The following is a 6,355-nucleotide window of genomic DNA, read 5'->3' on the forward strand; positions in this document are numbered from 1 at the left end:
TTCAACAATAATCAGAATCTCAGAGAAATTGAAGAAGAGAAGCATGACTGTATTGTAAAACTGAGTTCTCTAATACAATGAAAAACGACAGCTAAAGTTCCTTTATAACTCTACTTCTAAATCTTGCTATAACTCTACTTCTAAATCTTGCTTTTGTAATTACATTTTTACCCTTAACACCCCCCCCCCCCCCCCCCAAGCTGATGGGAGGGAACGCATCAGATTTCACGAAGTAATAAAATGTTGGGATTATGATAGGAGTGAAATTGTTTGCTTCAGCCAGGAGGAATGAGCGGCAGTAACTGATTGAGAACCATTGTCATGTGGCCAAGATAGACACATACTTGGTTGAGAAGAGACAGAAGTAGTCTTAGCTTGAAATTATGCAGAAGATGGTGATTGGAAACCATAGTGATGCCGACGAAAACACTCTGCTGCACTATGACCCCTCTTGAAGCAAATCAGACACTGCATATAAGATCCAGAGGTAATAATTTTCCTAGGAGATGATCTCTGGGAGCACACTAGAGCAGTGTGACACTTGTTATTGCAGATTTGACAGGCTTCAGAAGTATTACTGATCCCATTTGAGAAACCATAACCATTGAGACCTCCAAAGTTCTTATTCCCCAAACTACATGAATTATCATATAAGCTAGAAGTCCTATCATGAGTATAATCATAGTTGTTGTGATTTCTGTAATAATTCCACCCACTATTCTGATAACAAACTCTAGCTCTTCTTCTTTGGTCAAAACACTTGTAAGCACCAACAATGGAGTTAAAATACCTAGCTTGCTGAGCAACTTGAGGAGAAGGATGTGTACCATTTTGCTGAATAAGACCAGTTTTTGGCTGAGAAATTCCACCGTTGTAAAGAACTTCACTTGTTGGAACAACATTTGAACCAAGAGGATAAACAATGGAGCCAACAGATTCATGTGAACCAAGAGGATAAAAAATGGAACCAACAGATGCATTGGGAGTGGATGTCACCATATGATCATTACTTGACATAAAGGGTAGCCCAGAAACAAATGCAGTAACATAGTTGGTACTATTAGGCATGACAGTCTGTTGAGGTACACAAGTAAACTGAGTAATTGGAGAAACTTGAGTAGCAAGATGTGTACCAGGAGAATATTCGAAACACTGCCCTGCATCAGATCTTGTATGGTTCTCAGGATTGACAACAACTGCAGTCATGGGAGCAGGAGGAAATGATCTTGATTCTTGAACAATATCAGACTCAACATCCAACAATAATGTGCGAAGCTCGCTTAGAGAAATTGGCGTCTCTCGAGCTCTGATGATAGTCTTTATGGTTGCAAAGTCAACAGGCAATCCATTTAGGATCAGAAACACTATATCTTCATCAGGGATGAGAACTCCAGCAATAGACAGTTGGTCCCGAACAGTTTTAAAACTTTGATTTCATGTGCTTACTAGGTTCTTTGAATTTCTGCTGCTTTCTATATTTGGATAAGTTTGCAATAATGGGTTTTTGATTATGGTGTTTCTTCTTTCTAAAAAAAAATTCCCTGCCCTATGTGGTATTGTCGATTGAATTCAAAAAAGTGATGTGTTTGATTGCAGAGATACTTAGGATGTCAATACAAACTCTGAGCTGACAAAGTTTGATAATGAAAATATAAACTTTGAGCTTTTATGGGAGCGTTGGCTACGTGTCTTAGTGTTTGTGATATATGTACAAACTTTGCTATTCTGTATCCTTTTGATCATTGAGGAATTATGACATTTGTATCTGTTTGCAATCTGCAGTACATCAATCCTATTATCAAGAATTCACAACATCCTTTGAAGGTGAACCTTTTATATGCAATAGAGAGGGTTTTGAAACTTTCTTCCATGTTTATATGTGTGGCTATGCATGTTCTATTACTTTTTCCACCTTGGGTATGTATACGGCGCACTGCTTCCCTCTCCCATGTTGGTTCATTTTTCGAAAAATCTTTTGCTTACGTACAGTATTGCTAATTAATATAGGTTCAATATTCTTGCTAGCTGCTATGCTTTGGGGATCGAGAGTTCTATAAAGATTGCTGGAATGCAAAAACAGTTGAGGAGGTAGGTTTATGTCCTGAGAAATGTATTAGTAGTTCGTCCTCTTACAGTTCTTTGCTGACATGAAAGTTCTGACCATTGACTTTTGTTGTATGGCTCTTCTGGCTTTTTTGCTGCATCAGTATTGGAGAATGTGGAATATGGTATGCATGTTAACTCTAAATCAGTTCTTTGGGTACCTTTTTCCATTTATGTAAGGGATAAATTATGGTTTTGGATCATCTACTTTTTTGATCAGTAATGGTGATAGATTCCAAGTTTGGTTTCTGTTTGATATTCATAAGTCCCATTTACAGCTCGCACTGTCATCAACATGACTTGTTCTGACTTCTGAGAGAGTTGAATGTATTATAGATTTCTGTAAATATGTGTGCACTGAATTTTCAAGAGGCTCTTTTGTAAAGATGAAAAATAGAGAGAATAGAATTGTCATCTTTCATTGATAGTGAAAACAAGCTTTTGTACAGGGAGATTCTTACAAGTAGGGAAAGAACTACAATCTAGGACATCTAGCTACAAGTCAGAAATGACAAATGATAAAGCTGATGTTAAGCTAATATACAGCTATATACAGATCTAGTCTTAATAAGGTAGATATGAAAGATTGATTTCTTAACACTCCCCCTCAAGTTGGAGAGTGAATGTCCTGCACTCCCAACTTGCGAATCATGGGAACAAAGATTTCCTTCCCCAAAGGCTTGGTTAACACATCTGCTAGCTGATGTGCAGAACTAACGAATCTGGTGGAAACAGAACCGTCTTGAACCTTGTCTCTAATGTAATGGCAATCCATCTCGATGTGCCTGGTTCGTTCATGAAAAACTGGGTTGGCTGCAATATGTAACGCAGCCTTGTTGTCACAGTACAGCAAAGCAGATTCATGATGTAGAAGTCCCAAGTCTTTTAATAGATAACGGAGCCATGTCAACTCACAGCAAGCCCCTGCACTACAAGAAAACTGCTTATTGATAGCACTTCATAATAGCGTTTTTTCACTGAATGCTATAATAGGCCATTTTAGTGCGAGAAAGAAAAAAAAAAAAAAAAACAAACAAACAAAGCGCTATCTATTCAGGCTGAAACGTGGACGCCTATTGAAAATGAGGGCGCCTGTTGAAAATGAGGGCGCGAGGTTTAATTTTTCATTTCGCGGCTCCCCAAGAATGACTTTTCTTGTGCTCACCAAAATAAAAAGTAAAAACGCTCCCTCTCTGCGTCGCACAATAAAAAGATAAAGAACGCCACAACACTACTCCTTCTCCAGTTCCCTTGTATGCTCTTGCAGGTAAGCTCAACTTCTATAACCTCTCTCAATATCTTGCTGGTCTTTCTTTGCCGCTATGCTTTTATGTGGATGGGTAATCACTAATCAGATTTGGTTTAGTAAAGATCATTATGAGTTGTAGCTATTAAAATATTGAGGCTTTAGAGACGATTGGGGATTTTTTGTTTGGTTGTCCACTTTTCAATTGTTGCCCCCTGGAATCAGTTTATGTAAAATTTCGATTCCTGTTTTTGTTTGATTTGAGTTGTTTCCCAATTGAAACAACAAACCCTTAAAACTGCTAAATAATTTGTTGTTTTCTGTACTCTTTTCAAATTTCAGAAAAACCTAATGAGCTTGATTTTAGATTCTATCATATTATTTGGTAAATGGCCAAATAGAAAATCCTTATGAGTTTGTTTGTTTGTTTTTTCCCCCCATTCTTTGTTACAGGGTAGCAGTGCATGCGCGTCCATGCGGTCTGGGGTTGAACCCCTTCATACCTACGAATTTCTCTGGAGCTTCCCGTCTTCTAAAGGTACTAAGGTTATGCAGGAGGTCCTAGTTTCGGGCTGGGTCTGCCAAGCGGGTTTGGGGCATTTATGGTATCATGATAAGGGAAAACACTTTTAACTCTCTCTACTCGACAAAGAAAAATATTCTCTCACTCTCCCCACCCGCCTCTGTTGGTTGCTCACATCGTTTGTCTTCATTGTTATGCTTGTCCCTGAATTCATATTTTTAAATCATCATTATCATATGCATGGAAGATATGCCAAAAAGAAAAGATATGTCGCATGTGAAACGAAGAGGCCCTTAATTGTCTGCATATTGATTCTTTCCTGGTTGTGTTTAACTTGCTATGCATGGATCATATGCATCTAGATGGATTACATACTAAAGAACTATGCATATTAATATAGGCTTCATGTTCATGTACATGGTTTACATTTATGTGTGTGCATAACTTTGGGCTCTCGGTATCGGGTTTGGGACAAATACAACTGAAGATGGGAGATCTTAAAAGTTCATTATCAAAAAGGTCTTAACGATTTACCCTGATAATTGGGAGACACTGAAAGTGAGCTGGAGTCAAAGTATGCAGGTCTCAGTGATCTTTTTTTCTTCTCATTTCACAGCTAATAGATTCTTTTCTATAGGCTCTTGGTCACATATATGTTCAGGTTGGGCAGAAAAGGGAAGGCATTGGGATTTATGAGGAAGGCTACAAAAATTGACCCAAATGGTGCCCAGGTAATCAACCCATTTATAACAGGAGATGTCCAGTATGGTGCTCCATTGAATCCTTGTGTAACCTCATGTCCTTATTTTGCCCCCTTTTATCTGACATAATGCAGGCATTTCTTGATTTGGGAGAATTATTGATTTCATCTGATGCTGGAGCAGCTTAAGACTGCCTAAAACCTGTAAAAATTTCTCTGCTTATTCTGGAGCAAGCAACTTGTCAAATTTCTTTGACTTGACTAGGATTCATATTGTTTGAGAACTAAATTCTCCAGTTATAACAAGTATACTTATGGGAGTACCTACCTAGCTTGCCCAGCAATGATTTGATTTTGTGGTAATTTGTTACTTAGATTAGTGCAACAAATATAACAACTAATTATTGTCTCACTTGTTTTCATATATGCATGCATGATAATTTTGTGGGATGGTTCTTAGTCCTTCATGCTTCTGTACCTTATATTGTGATATTTTACTTTAATGATACTAAGTTGATATAGTAAAATTCATGTCGTTTAGTTATCTGTATTTCATTGCTTGCATATTAGCATCAGGTTGTGATGATGGATACAAGTGGAGGAAAAAGATAAGGAAACATGCATGAGCTGTGTGGGGTGTATTGCAGATACTGAGGAAGTTGACAATGCATCCTCATCTTTGGTAAGAAAATTTCTTTTTTACTTATCTATTATTATAAGTTTTTTTATTATTTTTTTTTTTTTATAATTGTTTTACCATTACAATCTTATGTGTGAATCTATTACTGTAATACTTAGGAGAATTCTTTCCTAGACAACTTGTTGACATTTGGGAATTGATCTTACTCAAATGACTTGGAAGACTACTGATGTGGCTCAAGAAAATAATATCCAAAGAACATTACATATATTTAAACTGTGTGCCAAATTCTGTAAAGTTATTGACAATTCCATGTGCTTATTTGAATGAACTATTATGATTGCTCTATTTTATTTCTTTATTGACAGTTCACAGAGATGCTAAGAGAGCTGAAATGCTACATTGTAGAATGATGGATTAATGTGGTATTGCTTGGAGTTGTGCAGAGATGGATTAATGTGGTATTGCTTGGAGTTGTGCAGATATATATAAATTAAACAAAAGTGGTTTCAGACAATGTAGTACTTGTTGATGCTTTCCTTCAGATTATGCAGTTTGACTGTTTTTAAGACAATTTGATCACATTTGTATTTGGAACTACTATATATAATTCAAATATTCTTCAGACAATTGTCATTCATGTTTTTGTAGATGCTTTTATTTGCAGTCTTGTACTACTAAAAAGCTAGTGATAAACAACCATGCCATAATCTACAAACTGCTATAATGTACAATTATCAATACAAAATGCTATGGTAGAGGAATGGCGGCGTTTCCTAAATGCTATCTAATAAAATATGATAGCGTTTATGATCTCTTGCAGCACTTCATAAGTGCTATGAAATATCATTTGTCAGCAATTAATAAACGTTATTGAAAACTAACAAATAGCATTTGTTAAGCGCTATTGAAGGGGAGACTATAGCGTTTCTGTAACGCTATTAATACAATGCTTATTATAGCGTTTTCCTAAACGCTATAACAGGTCTCGTACCTATTATAGCTCCGGCAGTCATAGCGTTTACTAAAACGCTATTACATCCTACTATAGCGTTTTTCGAATGCTATGGATGAGGATTTATGGTGTAGTGCTGTCATTGCACGATACTCGGCCTCAGCAGATGAAAGTGAAACCGTTTTCTG

At 36.8% G+C, this 6,355-nt stretch overlaps 1 long non-coding RNA gene across 2 annotated transcripts; it reads left to right on the plus strand.

Annotated features, from left to right (window-relative positions):
* Positions 1–3,228: 3,228 nt before the first annotated feature.
* Positions 3,229–5,850, plus strand: LOC133721269 (uncharacterized). Of its 2 annotated transcripts, XR_009852147.1 has the most exons (5): positions 3,229–3,370; positions 3,803–3,887; positions 4,510–4,603; positions 4,708–5,254; positions 5,581–5,850. It is a non-coding gene; the product is annotated as an uncharacterized LOC133721269 (long non-coding RNA). The 2 variants fall into 2 exon arrangements; XR_009852146.1 differs by having other exon boundaries at positions 3,803–4,603.
* The last annotated feature ends 505 nt before the right edge of the window (positions 5,851–6,355 follow it).

The sequence above is a fragment of the Rosa rugosa genome, chromosome 7 (assembly GCF_958449725.1).
Source record: "Rosa rugosa chromosome 7, drRosRugo1.1, whole genome shotgun sequence".
NCBI lineage: Eukaryota > Viridiplantae > Streptophyta > Magnoliopsida > Rosales > Rosaceae > Rosa > Rosa rugosa.